The following is an 18,300-nucleotide window of genomic DNA, read 5'->3' as shown; positions in this document are numbered from 1 at the left end:
TGCCACCTCCTTACACTGCAACAATGTGATTGCTAACCTTAAATTGGTAACATTTAATTTAATACTCTCTCGCAAGTTTCTGACAATTGGTGACATTTCTGTGAGACACAAAATTTGCAATTAAAAAAACAAATTACATAATCTTTTCCCATTTTGCGTATACAGCTACCACGCAGACCAATGTGTCTTCATTGTAACAGACTACCCAATAACCCTTTTGTGTACTTTGGTATAGTTATAACTTGCTCTACAATCTTCAGTCCAGCAAAAAAAGGCTGAAGAAGAACTTCAGGACCAGACTACACAGCATTTGTTTGTAGTCTGTAACCAAGGAAACAAAAAGGTTTTTTATTGGAGCTGTGTACACAAAAGGCAGGAATTTCTAAAGATTGTTCCGAAAATAAAACTTCAGATGTAACTCAGAAAAAGAAAGGCAAGACATCACTATACAGGAAATAAAACTCTTGTTTGTGCAAAAGATCTCTTAACATTTAGGAGTTTTGGGAGTAACTCTTGGAATGACTTTGATCGGGGCTTAAAACCATCACATAGATGGATCTCGGTAAATATAGTTTCTGGTTTGAGACAGTGATTTATTTCTGTGGTTTATTATGTGAGAGAGATACGAAAATGAAAATCCTGGACCCAATAGTGCTTTCTTTTAAGATAAAGACTTTTATAGGATGAGTGATAGTTTGTAAAAATTGCTGTCGCTGACAATATAATGTCCTATCAATATTCTGAATTACTTTCCCTATTTGCATCTCGGACCCACATGTAAGTTCATACAATAACGAATGTCCCATGTAATGTAAAGGAAAATAATAAGAAAGTAATTATTGTTGATGTAAGAAATAGAAAAGACAATTAACAAGAAAAAATAACCTATAGAAACTAGAGCTCACGTGCACCAAAATTCAGAAAAAAAAAATATAAATCTTTATTTATTTAAAGCATGAGGATAAAAAGTTGGTTGATTAAAAACAAAGCCACAGTGGATGGATGAAAGAACAACATCAATAGGGACCAAACTAAGAATTGATTAACCACCTTCAGACCATTCAAGGTGGTCCATGTTATACTTTGCAGTGACGTTCTAAAATGTCACTGCAGAGTAAAGGAGGTGTAAACAATCGTAGAGTGAGGAGTTGGTGATCAGACACAGCTACTCTCTCCATGGTGAAGGCATAGATATTTTCTTAAGGTATCTTCCTTCCGCTGTGACGATCTTCGGTAAGGAAGAGGGGCCTCAAACGATCCTTGGAACTGGGACCATAACTATCCCTGTCCCAGGGATACTTTTGAAGGTATAGAGGGTTTCCAACCTTACTATACTCCTGTTAAACCCTAATCTGTCCCCTCCCCACCCCATGAGGCATGGGACAGAAATGTAAGGTACACAAGACTCAAAGACAAAACAGGGATAACAGAAAACCTCTATGATCCAAAAGTACTAACCAACAACAGGGAGGAGGACAGGGAGGAATAAACTAAAAGGGATGATAAACACTCATGTACTACAGCAAACTACAGATCACTACAACTACAACTAATCAGCTTTAGCACTCAGCACAGGAAGACAAATCTTTCACCAGCAAGGACTAAATGCCTAAAACCAGTATATATAGGGAAATGAGATAAAGTCAGCCTTTCTCAGCTGGGAACAACCAACCAGGCTGTGTGGTTTCAGCCAGCATGGAAAGAGTCATTAACCCTCTCATCACTGAAGGAAAGGAAATCCATTTAAAATAGGGCATGAATCACACCACCTGCTATTTATTACCCAATGTGATTGTCTAACTCCAGGTCTTCCAGGGGCACGTGACACCCTCGTGACACCAGATCCAGAAGCTATGTGATCGCAGGGTGTAGGGAGGTAAAAGGAGCTGCTAGCTCCCAGGAGACTGAGTCTTCTCTGCTATGCAGCTAGAAGGTTGGATTTTCACTGTAACTATCTGATTTGGCTTTTAACCTAAGTCATGTGGAAAGGCTAGTTAATAGGTCGATACTAACTTTTTGGATTGCTGTCCCCAATAGGTGGCACTACAGTTCAAGTCCTCTTCCTATCTGAAGAGACAATTTACAACCAAATGATGTGTCCAATTTTGGGGCCTACTTGTTTTTATACAAGGTTTAGCAGGTAAGTTATGATACAGTATTGGATCAGGACAGAGTACCTGCCAGTATTTGGCTATGCATTGCCTCATTGTCCTCCATCAAGTATAGAATTGACGCTTAAAATACAGAAGGTCTTGTCGTGGACTACAGTATGTTTGATTCTGAAAAAAACGTTCAGATCGGTGACTATATGTTAGGACTGGCGGAACGCACCAAGACAGATGATAAAGGTGCGTTCGCAGTCCGGGGTCCACCGTGCAGGTGAGAACCTGCTGCTAGCAATTTGCAGACTGTATGGCGGTACACTAAAGTATACACGCGTGGGTTTAACCTCACCCAGCGTGAAGAAAGCGATCCTGTTAATTCACAGGACCGCAGTACCGCACAAGTGCGCGAGCAAGTGGTCAGCGGACTTAACCCCAGAAGGGATTGGAGCCCGATTAGACCCCTGCTGGCGCAACACCGCAACTGGGTGTGTAGAGAACCTTAGGAAATATATGTGCACAAGAGTGCGAGCGATGCCGCGCTGACGGACGCCACTAACCACCCAGACTCGGGTATGGAAAGCGCAAGGCAGGCGCACGGCGCCGTACTGGCAGGCACAGCTACAGGACGCTGTGATGTGTGACTAGTGCTGTAGGCTAAGTCGGGCGCTAGATAGCAGCCATACACCTTCCGCGAACAGACATTCAATAGGGAAGGGGTATCCAAGGACGACTTGCACTCACAACATACACACATAAGCAATTGTAAAACAATACTAGCGCATGGCCGTGCGGTCATGCGCAGTTTATATAGCAGCAGCACAGGAAGTGGCCACAGCACTTTTGCCCTTCTAGGACCTGCCAAGAGGACCAATGGAATGTGCTGCAGAGCCTGAGCACATGACCCTCGATCTCCAACGGGAGACCTTATGCTGGGCATGCTCAGTACGTGCAGACAAGGACTTAGTCCCAGAGACGTCCGCTCGCTGCTGACCAGCACTGACTTCAATGGCAGAGACTGGAGAAGCAGCAGTAACTCTCAGAACAGAGTGAGAATGAGCAAGACGCTGGGACCGACGTCTTTGCTGAGCAGACTCCACTGCGGCTGGACAAGAATGGGAGACCGCAGCGGAGGCGGCTCGAGATTCCCCCTGTGCAGAAGCGGGAACTCGACCCCTAACATTACCCCCCCCCCTCCTTGGGCCTCGCTACGTTCGAAGGCAGCAATGAGCTGCGGAGCCCGAATATACTCAGCAGGCTCCCAGGATCTATCCTCAGGACCGTAACCCCTCCAGTCCACCAAATAAAATTTTTTGCCACGAACCACCTTGTACCCCCAAGATCGCGTTCACCTCGTAATCGTCCGTAGACGAACCCGACGTCCCAGTAGATGACTCAGAAAACCGGGACATGTAGACGGGCTTAAGGAGGGACACATGAAAGGTGTCGGTGATACCCAGGCGTGGAGGAAGGGCCAGACGGTAAACCACAGGATTAACCTGTTCGAGGACCTTAAAAGGGCCTAAGTAGCGAGGTGCAAACTTGGTGGACTCAACTCGCAGCCTGATGTTACGGGCGGAGAGCCACACTAAGTCGCCAGGAGCAAAGGTTGGAGCGGGGCGCCGATGTGCGTCGGCGGAGGACCTCATTCTCTCCTTGGAAGCCTGAATAGCATCCTGAGTGCGATCCCAAATGTCCCGTGCCTCCACAGCCCAGTCTGCCACCCTGGAATCGGCGGAAGACACGGGCATGGGCACAGGTACCCTCGGATGCTGACCATAGTTAAGGAGGAATGGAGTCTGTCCAGTGGAATCAGCGACAGCATTGTTAAGAGCAAACTCCGCCCACGGTAGCAAAGATGCCCAGTCATCCTGCTTAGCAGAAACAAAATGTCGCAGATATGTGACCAAGGTCTGGTTGGCTCTCTCTACCAACCCATTCGTCTCGGGATGATAAGCCGAAGAGAGATTCAACTCGATACTGAGAAGACGACAAAGCTCTCTCCAGAACCGAGACGCAAACTGGGGACCTCGGTCACTGACAATTTTGTCTGGCATACCGTGAAGACGAAAGATGTGTTTGACAAACAACGCTGCCAAGGCCCGTGCAGAAGGTAACCGGGGAAGTGGCACCAAATGCACCATTTTAGAAAAATGGTCGGTGATTACCCAAATAATGGTACAGCCACGAGACTTGGGCAAACCCACAACAAAATCCATCCCGACCATCTCCCAGGGCCTGTCTGCCACCGGCAGAGGGTATAACAAACCAGCTGGCCGTTGTCGGGAAGACTTATTCTTGGCACAAGAGACACATGCCCGAACGTAGTCTCCGACGTCACGAACCATATGTGGCCACCAGTACGTCCTCGCCAGTAGCTCAGAGGTCCTTTTAGCCCCAAAGTGTCCACCCACTCTGGACGAATGAGCCCAAGAGAGAACCTCCGGACGCAAATTGATGGGAACAAAAGTCTTGCCCGGGGGCACAGACTCCAGCGAAACCGGAGCTACAGTTCTCAGACTCTCCGAAGGGACAATGAGCCGAGGCTCGTCCTCCTCCTCCTCAGCTGACACGAAGGAGCGAGAGAGAGCGTCGGCACGAATGTTCTTCTCCCCGGCGAGATAATGTAGGGTAAAGTGGAACCGGGAGAAAAACAAGGACCATCTGGCCTGACGAGAATTCAGCCGCTGGGCTGTTTGTAAATAGACCAAGTTCTTGTGATCCGTGAAAACCTGGAATGGGAACCGGGCACCCTCCAAGAGATGTCTCCACTCCGAAAAGGCCAACTTCATTGCCAACAACTCTCTATCCCCGATGGAGTAATTTCTCTCCGCTGGTGTGAAGGTCTTTGAGAAAAAGAAGCATGGATGCTTCCGACCCTGAGCATCCTTTTGATAGAGGACTGCTCCAGCGCCAACGGATGAGGCATCCACTTCCAGAAGGAATGGCTTACCCACATCGGGACGATGTAAGATAGGAGCGCTGGCAAAATGGGACTTTATAGAAGAGAAGGCCTTGGAGACCCCTTCGGACCACAATTTGGGATTCGCTCCCTTCTTGGTGAGGGATACCAAGGGAGCTACCAAAGTTGAAAAGTGGGGAATGAACTGGCGATAGTAATTTATGAACCCCATAAAGCGCTGCACCGCTTTAAGAGAATGGGGTTCCTGCCAGTCCATCACTGCTTGTAGTTTGGCAGGATCCATAGCCAATCCCTGGGCCGAGACGATATAGCCCAGGAAAGGCAAGGACTCCTGCTCGAACACACACTTCTCCAACTTTGCATATAAGGAATTCGCCCGTAGGAGTTCGAAGACTCTGCCAACATCTCTCCGGTGGGAGTCAATATCTGGAGAAAAGATGAGGATATCATCCAGATAGACTACGACCGAGGTGGAAAGCATATCCCGGAAGATATCGTTGACAAAGTCCTGAAAAACGGCTGGGGCATTACAGAGCCCGAAAGGCATCACCAGGTACTCATAGTGCCCATCCCTGGTATTGAAAGCCGTTTTCCATTCGTCCCCCTCACGGATGCGAATCAGATTGTAGGCACCCCGCAGATCTAATTTGGTGAAAATTTTAGCTCCCCTTAATCTGTCAAAGAGCTCCGATATCAGGGGCAACGGGTATTTGTTCTTAATAGTGATTGCATTGAGACCCCTGTAATCGATGCAAGGACGTAACTCCCCGTTCTTCTTCTGCACGAAGAAGAATCCCGCCCCTGCCGGAGACACTGACTTCCTTATAAATCCTCTTGCTAAATTCTCCTGAATGTATTGAGACATAGCCTCCGTCTCAGGAAGAGAGAGGGGATATACCCTTCCCCTAGGAGGTTCAGCTCCCGGCAAGAGGTCAATAGGACAGTCGTAAGGGCGATGGGGCGGTAGAGTCTCAGCAGCCTTTTTAGAGAACACGTCTGCATAACACCAATAATACCTGGGAAGTGACGAGAGATCTGCGGGTACCTGGGTAGAAGAGACCTGTACACACTCACTCACACATCTGCCCAAACATGACTTACTCCAGCCCAATATTTTCCCTGAGGACCACTCAATATGTGGCGAGTGGAAACGGAGCCAGGGTATTCCCAGCAAAATCTCATCCATTCCCTCAGGAAGGACAAGAAGGGAAATAATCTCCTGGTGGGAAGGAGACATGGACAGCGATAACGGGACTGTCTGGTGCGTGATTTGCAGTGGGAGTGTCGCCCCATTCACAACTCTAACCGTTATTGGTTTGGCGAGCATGACCAGTGGTATAGCATGACGTGTAGCAAAAGCAGAGGACATGAAACTTCCCTCTGCTCCTGAATCCACACAAAGCTCGACTGTAAGAGTGGAGGAGCCTAACAGGATTGTCCCTTTAAAGGACAGTTTGGAGGAGAATGCTGCTGTGTCTAGTGAACCTCCCCCAATGGCCACTAGACGCGATCGTTTCCCGACCGCCGCGGACATTTATTGGCGTAATGTCCATGTTGTCGACAGTTATTACAAACTACGGGTACTCGAGCGGCTAGAGATTTAGGTCCCGCTCGAGAAACCTCCATGGCCTCATGAGAATCTGACGCCAAGACAGGAGATTCCAGAGGTCTGGCGAAAGTTGGAGCCAGCCGAAACCTCTGCCTACACTGGGTCCGCTCCAACCTCCGCTCGTGAAAACGGAGGTCGATGCGGGTAGACACGGAAATAAGTTCCTCCAGTGTGGCCGGTATCTCCCTAGTGGCCAAGGCGTCTTTCACGTGGTCTGCCAGTCCCCTCCAGAACACCGGAATAAGAACTTTGTCTGGCCACTCTAACTCTGAAGCTAGAGTCCGGAACTGAATGGCAAACTGGCTGACCACGGAGGTACCCTGTGTAATGGACAACAATTGGAGTGCGGTGTCGTGGGTAACCCGAGGCCCTAAAAAGACCTGCTTCAGAGTGTCCAAGAAGAGAGGAGCACTCTGTACCACACGATCATCTCGCTCCCAGAGTGGCGTTGCCCACTCCAACGCCCTGCCCGACAAGAGAGATAGGATAAATCCCACTCTCGCCCGCTCCGTAGGAAAACGTGACGCCAGGAGCTCAAGATGTATAGAGCACTGACTCACGAATCCGCGACAAAGTTTACTGTCGCCAGCAAACTTGTCAGGTAGTGGGAGACGGGATAAAGTCGGAGCAGGGGTGGTAGTGGACAAACTGGCCGCGGCTACACTTGCAGCCTGCACAGCTACAGCAGTGACATCCACAGCTGAGGTTGTACGCTCAAGAGCCGCCAACCTTCCCTCCAGCTGCTGGATGTATCGCTGTAAACGCTGGTCGTCCGCCATTTTACTAGCCAGACCCTGGCGCTAGTATTCTGTTAGGACTGGCGGAACGCACCAAGACAGATGATAAAGGTGCGTTCGCAGTCCGGGGTCCACCGTGCAGGTGAGAACCTGCTGCTAGCAATTTGCAGACTGTATGGCGGTACACTAAAGTATACACGCGTGGGTTTAACCTCACCCAGCGTGAAGAAAGCGATCCTGTTAATTCACAGGACCGCAGTACCGCACAAGTGCGCGAGCAAGTGGTCAGCGGACTTAACCCCAGAAGGGATTGGAGCCCGATTAGACCCCTGCTGGCGCAACACCGCAACTGGGTGTGTAGAGAACCTTAGGAAATATATGTGCACAAGAGTGCGAGCGATGCCGCGCTGACGGACGCCACTAACCACCCAGACTCGGGTATGGAAAGCGCAAGGCAGGCGCACGGCGCCGTACTGGCAGGCACAGCTACAGGACGCTGTGATGTGTGACTAGTGCTGTAGGCTAAGTCGGGCGCTAGATAGCAGCCATACACCTTCCGCGAACAGACATTCAATAGGGAAGGGGTATCCAAGGACGACTTGCACTCACAACATACACACATAAGCAATTGTAAAACAATACTAGCGCATGGCCGTGCGGTCATGCGCAGTTTATATAGCAGCAGCACAGGAAGTGGCCACAGCACTTTTGCCCTTCTAGGACCTGCCAAGAGGACCAATGGAATGTGCTGCAGAGCCTGAGCACATGACCCTCGATCTCCAACGGGAGACCTTATGCTGGGCATGCTCAGTACGTGCAGACAAGGACTTAGTCCCAGAGACGTCCGCTCGCTGCTGACCAGCACTGACTTCAATGGCAGAGACTGGAGAAGCAGCAGTAACTCTCAGAACAGAGTGAGAATGAGCAAGACGCTGGGACCGACGTCTTTGCTGAGCAGACTCCACTGCGGCTGGACAAGAATGGGAGACCGCAGCGGAGGCGGCTCGAGATTCCCCCTGTGCAGAAGCGGGAACTCGACCCCTAACACTATAGGCATGGCTATGAAGACGTCCAATAAAACAAAAAAGAAAAATAGTGACCCGTAGAAGCGCTGTTTCAAGCGCGAAACGGCCGTCGTCTCCTCCTGCACACTCCTCTCACTGCCTTGTTGCCCCGAGCCGTGAAGATGTTTATCTATATTTGAATAAAGGAACTTCTGACTACAGGACCGGTGAGTGCTGCCGCGTTTGTGCTATGATTTACCATGGCTATGAAGACGTTAACCGTAACCTGATTTCGGATTCATCATAAGTCAAGCAATTACATTTCTACAGAACAGACTGTCCTGTTGGAATTTCTTGAATGTGCAATGAGGAATGGATGATATGAGGATGCATGAAAGATGACATACTACACAGTGCCTTGGAAAAGTATTCACACCATGGGAAGTTTTTCACACTTTTTCATTTTACACCCACAAACTAAAAAGTATTTTTTTTTAGCATTTTCTGTGATACCAACGAGTATTTGTGATGTGCAAAGGAAATAATACAAGGGTTTCTAATTGTTTTAATAATATTAACCTGAATATTATGAGGTGTATTTGTATTCGGCTTCCCTCGCCTCCAAGTCAATACTCTAGGACCACCTTTTGCTGCAGTCTTTTGGGGTCTGTCTCTCCAGCTTTGCACATCTAGAGGTGACATTTTCTTTACACAATCGATCAGTGGTATTAGATGTCTGTGATCAGCAATTGTCACATCTTATCACAGATCCTCAATAAGATTTAGGTCTGGACGGTGACTGGGCCGTTCACACACGTGAATATGCTCTGATCTAAACCATCCATTGTAGTTCTAGCAGGATGTTTAGGGTCGTTGTCCTGGTGGAGGGTAAAGCTATGCCCCAGTCTCAAATCTTTTGCAGCCTCTAGCAGGTTTTCCTCCAAGATTGCCCTGTATTTAGATCCAACCATCTTGCCATCAACTCTGACCAGCTTCCCTGCCCCTGCTGGAAAAAAGCCTCCCCACAGCATGATGTTACCACCACCATGTGTGACGGTGGGGATGGTGTATTCAGGGAGATGTGCAGTGTTAGTTTTTCACCACAGATAGCATTTTGCCCAAAAAGTTTCTACTCTCTGACCAAAGCCCCTTCTTTTACACGCTACATAGACTTATATTGGTGTGAGTGAGCCGAGTCTCGGCGTCAATCGCAGCATGCTACGATTGTTCTCGCATGCCGACTCGGCATAAGAAGATAATCGCAGATGTGAGCTTCCCCATAGAGTAACACTGACCCGAGTGTTATGCGATGTTTTATCGCATAGCACTCGGTCATATTGTATGGTAGTGTGATGCCGGCCTAATGGATGTACTTTGGAAAGATTCTCCCAACTGAACTGTTGATCTCTGCAGCTTCTCCACAGTGACCATGGCCCTCTTGGCTGCTTCTCAGATTAGAGCTCTCTTTGCTTTGGATGTCAGCTTAGGTGGACGGCCATGTCTTGGTAGGTTTGCAGTTGTGCCATACTCCTTCCATTTTTGGATGATGGAGTCTACAGTGCTCAGTGAGATGTTGTTCAGAGCTTGTGCTATTTTTTATAACCTAACCCTGCTTTACTCTTCTCCACAACTTTATCCCTGACCTGTCTGGTGAGCTCCTTTGTTTTCATGATGCTGTTTGATCCCTAATGTTCTGACAGAAATCTCTGAGGCCCTCACAGAACAGCTGTAGTTATACTGAGAAGTAATAACACACAGGGGAACGCAATGTACCATATTTTTCGGACTATAAGACGCACCGGACCATAAGACGCACCCCAAATTTGGGGTGAAAATTGCAGAAAAAAAGATTTTTTATAAGATGGGGGTCCGTCTTATTGTCCGAATTTACAGTATCTTACCTGAGGGCTGGCGGTGGCAGAGCAGGGTCACAGGAGGCAAGGTGTCGGCAGAGGTGGGGTGATGCTGGGATGAGGAGGTGCTGGGATGAGGAGGTGCTGGGATGAGAAGGTGCTGGGATCAGGAGGTGCTGGGATCAGGAGGTGCTGGGATCAGGAGGTGCTGAGATCAGGAGGTGCTGGGATCAGGAGGTGCTGGGATCAGGAGGTGCTGGGATCAGGAGGTGCAGTGAGAGGTATGGCGTGAGAGGGGTCCCAGGCTTACCGTGCAGGCAATGCAGGCTTACCGTGGCGGCAGAGGTGTGGTGGCAGAGGTGCGGTGGCAGAGGTGCGGCAGCAGAGGAGGTGCAGTAAGCGGGGTCCCTTTCCCCGGTATGGTGATGCAGCAGCCCGGTAAGCAGCAGAGCCGGGTGAATCCTGTTGTTATCGGTGGGCACGGCCATCTTCCTGAGGCCGCGTGTGTGCAGATGAAGCGTTCTGCTGCCCGGGGCTTCAGGAAAATGGCCGCGAGAGGCCGCGCGTGCGCAGATGGAGATCGCGGTGGCCATTTTCCTGAAGCCCCGGGAAGCAGAGCGCTCCATCTGCGCACGCGCGGCCTCAGGAAAATGGCCGCCACCACCGATAACAACAGGATTCACCCGGCTCTGCTGCATACTGGGCTGCTGCATCATCTCACCGGAGAAAGGGACCCCGCTTACTGCTCCTCCTCTGCCGCCACACCTCTGCCGCCGCACCTCTGCCGCTGCACCTCTGCCACCGCACCTCTGCCGCCACGGTAAGCCTGCATTGTGACTATTAGACGCACCCCCCATTTTCCCCCCTTTTTTGGGGGGGAAAAAGTGCGTCTTGTAGTCCGAAAAATACGGTACTAATTATGTGACTTTTGGAGGTGATTGGTCACTCAAGATTTTAATTAAAGTTATCAGACTACAGAGGGCTTGATGAAAATAAATCTCACAATATTCAGATTTATATTTGTTTAATGTTTAGAAAACTATGTTTCATTACCTTTACACTTCATGAATACTTGCTACTTTGTACATTGTGTGTATAAAATTCCATTAATTTACATGCAAGTTTGTGGGTGAAATGTGGAAAATTTCACAAAGTATGAATAATTTTTCAAGACACTGTAGTACTCCTCTTACATACAAGAAAAAGACTACTATAATACAGCCCCTGTGTAAAAGAATATAACTACTATATACTGCTCCTATGTACAAGAATATAACTACTATAATACTGCTCCTATGAACAAGAATATAACTACTATAATACTGCCCCCTATGTACAAGAATATAACTACTATAATACTGCCCCTATGTACAGAATATAACTACTATAATACTGCCCCCTATGAGCAAGAATATAACTACTATAATACTACCCCTGTGTACAAGAATATAACTACTATAATACTGCCCCCTATGAGCAAGAATATAACTACTATAATACTACCCCTATGTACAAGAATATAACTACTATAATACTACCCCTGTGTACAAGAATATAACTACTATAATACTGCCCCCTATGTACAAGAATATATCTACTATAATACTGCCCCTATGTACAGGTATATAACTACTATAATACTGCCCCTATGTACAAGAATATAACTACTATAATACTACTCCTATGTACAAGAATATAACTACTATAATACTGCTCCTATGTACAAGAATATAACTACTATAATACTGCTCTTATGTACAAGAATATAGCTACTATAATACTGCTCTTATGTACAAGAATATAACTACTATAATACTGCTCTTATGTGCAAGAATATAACTACTATAATACTGCCCCTATGTACAAGAATATAACTACTATAATACTGCCCCTATGTACAAGAATATAACTACTATAATACTACTCATATGTACAAGGATATAGCTACTATAATACTGTCCCTATGTACAAGAATATAACTACTATAATACTGCCCCTATGTACAAGAATATAACTACTATAGTACTGCCCTCTATGCACAAGAATATAACTACTATAATACTGCTCCCTATGTACAAGAATATAACTACTATAATACTGCTCCCTATGTACAAGAATATAACTACTATAATACTGCTCTTATGTACAAGAATATATCTACTAAAATACTGCCACTATATACAAAAATATAACTACTATAATACTGCCCCTATGTGCAAGAATATAACTACTATAATACTGCCCCTATGTACAAGAATATAACTACTATAATACTGCTCCTCTGTACAAGAACATAACTACTATAATACTGCCCCTATGTACAAGAATATAACTACTGTATACTGCTCCTATGTACAAGAATATAACTACTATATACTGCTCCTATGTACAAGAATATAACTACTATAATACTGCCCCTATGAACAAGAATATAACTACTATAATACTGCCCCCTATGTACAGGAATATAACTACTATAATACTGCTCGTATGTACAAGAATATAACTACTATAATACTGCCCCTATGTACAAGAATATAACTACTATAACACTGCCTCTATGTACAAGAATATAACTACTATAATACTGCTCCCTATGTACAAGAATATAACTACTATAATACTGCCCCTATGTACAAGAATATAACTATTATAATACTGCTCCTATGTACAAGAATATAACTACTATAATACTGCCCCTATGTACAAGAATATAACTACTATAATACTGCTCCTATGTCCTAGAATGTAACTACTATAATACTGCCCCTATGTACAAGAATATAACTACTGTAATACTGCTCCTATGTACAAGAATATAACTACTATAATACTGCCCCTATGTACAAGAATATAACTACTATAATACTGCCACTATGTACAAGAATATAACTACTATAATACTGCCCCTATGTAGAAGAATATAACTACTATAATACTGCTCCTATGTACAAGAATATAACTACTATAATACTGCCCCTATGTACAGGAATATAACTACTATAATACTGCCCCTATGTACAAGAATATAACTACTATAATTCTGCTCCTATGTCCTAGAATGTAACTACTATAATACTGCCCCTATGTACAAGAATATAACTACTATAATACTGCTCCTATGTACAAGAATATAACTACTATAATACTGCCCCTATGTCCTAGAATATAACTACTATAATGCTGCCCCTATGTACAAGAATATAACTACTATAATACTGCTCCTATGTCCTAGAATGTAACTACTATAATACTGCCCCTATGTACAAGAATATAACTACTATAATACTGCTCCTATGTACAAGAATATAACTACTATAATACTGCCCCTATGTCCTAGAATATAACTACTATAATGCTGCCCCTATGTACAAGAATATAACTACTATAATACTGCTCCTATGTCCTAGAATGTAACTACTATAATACTGCCCCTATGTACAAGAATATAACTACTATAATACTGCCCCTATGTACAAGAATATAACTACTATAATACTGCTCCTATGTCCTAGAATGTAACTACTATAATACTGCCCCTATGTACAAGAATATAACTACTATAATACTGCTCCTATGTACAAGAATATAACTACTATAATACTGCTCCTATGTACAAGAATATAACTACTATAATACTGCCCCTATATACAAGAATATAACTACTATAATACTGCCCCTATATACAATAATATAACTACTATAATACTGCCCCTATGTACAAGAATATAACTACTATAATACTGCTCCTATGTAGAAGAATATAACTACTATAATACTGCCCCTATGTACAAGAATATAACTGCTATAATACTGCTCCAATGTACAAGAATATAACTACTATAATACTGCCCCTATGTACAAGAATATAACTGCTATAATACTGCTCCAATGTACAAGAATATAACTACTATAATACTGCTCCTATATACAAGAATATAACTACTATAATACTGCCCCTATATACAATAATATAACTACTATAATACTGCCCTTATATACAAGAATATAACTACTATAATACTGCCCCTATATACAAGAATATAACTACTATAATACTGCCCCTATATACAATAATATAACTACTATAATACTGCCCCTATGTACAAGAATATAACTACTATAATACTGCCCCTATGTACAAGAATATAACTACTATAATACTGCTCCTATGTACAAGAATATAACTACTATAATACTGCCCCTATGTACAAGAATATAACTACTATAATACTGCTCCTATGTCCTAGAATGTAACTACTATAATACTGCCCCTATGTACAAGAATATAACTCCTGTAATACTACTCCTATGTACAAGAATATAACTACTATAATACTGCCCCTATGTACAAGAATATAACTACTATAATACTGCCCCTATGTACAAGAATATAACTACTATAATACTGCCCCTATGTACAAGAATATAACTACTATAATACTGCTCCTATGTACAAGAATATAACTACTATAATACTGCCCCTATGTACAAGAATATAACTACTATAATACTGCCCCTATGTACAAGAATATAACTACTATAATACTGCTCCTATGTCCTAGAATGTAACTACTATAATACTGCCCCTATGTACAAGAATATAACTACTATAATACTGTTCCTATGTCCTAGAATGTAACTACTATTATACTGCCCCTATGTACAATAATATAACTACTATAATACTGCCCCTATATACAAGAATATAACTACTATAATACTGCCCCTATATACAAGAATATAACTACTATAATACTGCCCCTATATACAATAATATAACTACTATAATACTGCCCCTATGTACAAGAATATAACTACTATAATACTGCTCCTATGTAGAAGAATATAACTACTATAATACTGCCCCTATGTACAAGAATATAACTGCTATAATACTGCTCCAATGTACAAGAATATAACTACTATAATACTGCTCCTATGTACAAGAATATAACTACTATAATACTGCACCTATGTACAAGAATATAACTACTATAATACTGCTCCCTATGTACAAGAATATAACTACTATAATACTGCCCCTATGTACAAGAATATAACTACTGTAATGCTGCTCCTATGTACAAGAATATAACTACTATAATACTGCCCCTATGTACAAGAATTTAACTACTATAATACTGCCCCTATGTACAAGAATATAACTACTATAATACTGCCCCTATGTACAAGAATATAACTACTATAATACTGCCCCTATGTACAAGAATATAACTACTATAATACTGCCCTTATGTACAAGAATATAACTATTATAATACTGCTCCTGTGTACAAGAATATAACTACTATAATACTGCCCCTATGTACAAGAATATAACTACTATAATACTGCTCCTATGTCCTAGAATGTAACTACTATAATACTGCCCCTATGTACAAGAATATAACTACTGTAATACTGCTCCTATGTACAAGAATATAACTACTATAATACTGCCCCTATGTACAAGAATATAACTACTATAATACTGCCCCTATGTACAAGAATATAACTACTATAATACTGCCCCTATGTACAAGAATATAACTACTATAATACTGCTCCTATGTACAAGAATATAACTACTATAATACTGCCCCTATGTACAGGAATATAACTACTATAATACTGCCCCTATGTACAAGAATTTAACTACTATAATACTTCTCCTATGTCCTAGAATGTAACTACTATAATACTGCCCCTATGTACAAGAATATAACTACTATAATACTGCTCCTATGTACAAGAATATAACTACTATAATACTGCCCCTATGTCCTAGAATATAACTACTATAATGCTGCCCCTATGTACAAGAATATAACTACTATAATACTGCTCCTATGTCCTAGAATGTAACTACTATAATACTGCCCCTATGTACAAGAATATAACTACTATAATACTGCTCCTATGTACAAGAATATAACTACTATAATACTGCCCCTATGTCCTAGAATATAACTACTATAATGCTGCCCCTATGTACAAGAATATAACTACTATAATACTGCTCCTATGTACAAGAATATAACTACCATAATACTGCCCCTATGTACAAGAATATAACTACTATAATACTGCTCCTATGTCCTAGAATGTAACTACTATAATACTGCCCCTATGTACAAGAATATAACTACTATAATACTGCTCCTATGTACAAGAATATAACTACTATAATACTGCCCCTATGTACAAGAATATAACTACTATAATACTGCCCCTATGTAGAAGAATATAACTACTATAATACTGCCCCCTATGTACAAGGATATAACTACTATAATACTGCTCCTATGTACAAGAATATAACTACTATAATACTGCCCCTATGTCCTAGAATATAATTACTACTTAATCTTCTGATGAATATATGACTTGCTCTTGAATCTTTCTTACTCTTGTATATTTGCAGTTTTCCCTTGTACATAGTATCTCTACCTGGAATCACCGGCTGAATGTTATCGAGATGAGCTTTGCTCCCCTGCACCTATAACCTTTACCAGATGATAACACAATTTCTTCTCTTAATCTCACACTCACAAGGTTAATAGAATTAAGATGTAACATTGCTGTGGTAAATATTTAAGAGGTCATAGTTGAACTGCGTCCACAAGGAAAAATATGCAGCAATTAATCCTATCTTCCCCGGCTATGTTGGCTGCCGGCCCCGGCTATTAGTAGACATCAGTTCCAGTATTGGATCCCGATGCCGGCGCATGCTTTTAATTAACATCCGCGGAGTGGCGTTATCTGCCTTGATACGGTGTCTGCGGTGGTACATCCCCACAACTTGCAGTGGAATACAGCGTCTTGAGGAAAGTCTTGAACGTCTTCCAGACACATCATGGTTCAATAAAAAAGTATAAACATATAGTCAAGTACTAAACACAAAGGCATCGCTGTTTATAAGGCTCGTTCATCAAGCCTAGCGAATGTTAGCATGCCGCTCATTTTCCTATACCGCAGCTTGCTAATGTTTATGGGAATTATTACCCGGCCGGTTTCTTGGATGAACTAGTTCTTCAAGTAACAGAAATGAACCAGAATCTTGTGTTGCGCCAAGATATTTTTGCCGGCACTGACTTTTCATTGAGAACTCAAGACCTTTGCTATTTGGCCAGTTTTATTGGGGAACCTGGACAACATGCAAAATAGAGTAGACCCCTCAATTTGGGCCAGGTCAAGCTCCATTCGAAGGCTTCTCATCACACTTGGTCTCTGCAGAGAAGTAATGGCCATCGGAGGGTCTATCACGTACGGTTTGGGCTCCAATCCCAATTTCACCCCAACCCCTTCTCCTTCATTTCACTTCCATTGCTTGTACATTGAACATTGCTTGTAGTCAATTGGTTTATTTTTTCAGTCCAAAAATTACCCATCTCAGCCTAATTGGAGCCCTATCTAGCCACCTACTAAGTTCTGCCCCCACATAATACACAAGGCCCTACAATACCGTCATAAAGTGCCATGTTAACGCCGTATAAGTTACCTAATAATATCCACAGGAAATGGTAGATCATTGGGAGAGGTCTGACCAAAGGGACTTCCACCAATCTCAGGAATTGGGTTAATCAGCCCATCCCACAAGCAGTCTATAGTGAGGAGGGCTTCATACAACAGTCCAGAAACAGTAAAAAGAGGGTGGATCGTTGTGGATTCCAACGAAGGTCAGTGATCAGATCCCGATCTAAAATGTGTCACCACTGGTAAAAAATACTACAAATTGTGATATATTGTTATTTTGAGTCTTGGCTCTTTAACCCCTTTACCCCCAACGGTGGTTTGCACGTTCATGACCGGGCAAATTTTTACAATTCTGAGCACTGTCCCTTTATGAGGTTAAAACTCTGGAACGCTTCAATGGATCCCGTTGATTCTGACATTGTTTTCTCGAGACATATTGTACTTCATGATAGTGGTAACATTTCTTTGATATTACCTGCGTTTATTTGTGAAAAAAAATGGAAATTTGGCAAAAATTTTGAAAATTTCGCAATTTTCCAAATTTGAATTTTTATGCAATTAAATCACAGAGATATGTCACACAAAATACTTAA

The sequence above is a fragment of the Ranitomeya imitator genome, chromosome 3 (assembly GCF_032444005.1).
Source record: "Ranitomeya imitator isolate aRanImi1 chromosome 3, aRanImi1.pri, whole genome shotgun sequence".
Classification (NCBI taxonomy): Eukaryota; Metazoa; Chordata; class Amphibia; order Anura; family Dendrobatidae; genus Ranitomeya; species Ranitomeya imitator.
The sequence above is the reverse complement of the archived record's forward strand: the minus strand, read 5'-3'. Positions refer to the sequence as shown.